Genomic DNA, 455 nt, shown 5'->3' with positions numbered 1-455 from the left:
TGTCGATCGACACCTTCTAGTGAGGCATCGATCGACACCAGCTGTGGCCGGTTTGGCCGGTTCAATTTTAATTGTCCGGTTTGCGTGGTTAGTTTGGGGAATCCCTAAAATCGAGTTTTTAGAGGTAGAAAACGACCTAGGGTCGTGTTATTTTGTGTTATTCGCCGTTTTTGAGAGAAAATCAAAAGAGAGAGTGTTCTTGAGCTTTTGGGAAGAGATTGAGAGATTCCTTGCTGTTCTTGGGAGATCTAAGGCTGGGAAGGTGTTAGAAGCTTGCTAGGAGTGAGGAAATTCGTTCTTGTTGGTCAGAATCTTCTTGAAAGAGGTGAGTGCATGACCATGGCTTATCTAAGCTAAGATCTCTAGATTCTATGTGATTTGGTGCTTATGTGGTTGTTTCTTTGAGTTCTCTATGGTATTTCGTCACTGTCTGGACTGGGTTTGGCTTCTGGGAG

This window comes from Camelina sativa, chromosome 17 (assembly GCF_000633955.1).
Source record: "Camelina sativa cultivar DH55 chromosome 17, Cs, whole genome shotgun sequence".
Taxonomy (NCBI): domain Eukaryota; kingdom Viridiplantae; phylum Streptophyta; class Magnoliopsida; order Brassicales; family Brassicaceae; genus Camelina; species Camelina sativa.
This window is presented reverse-complemented; position numbering follows the sequence as displayed.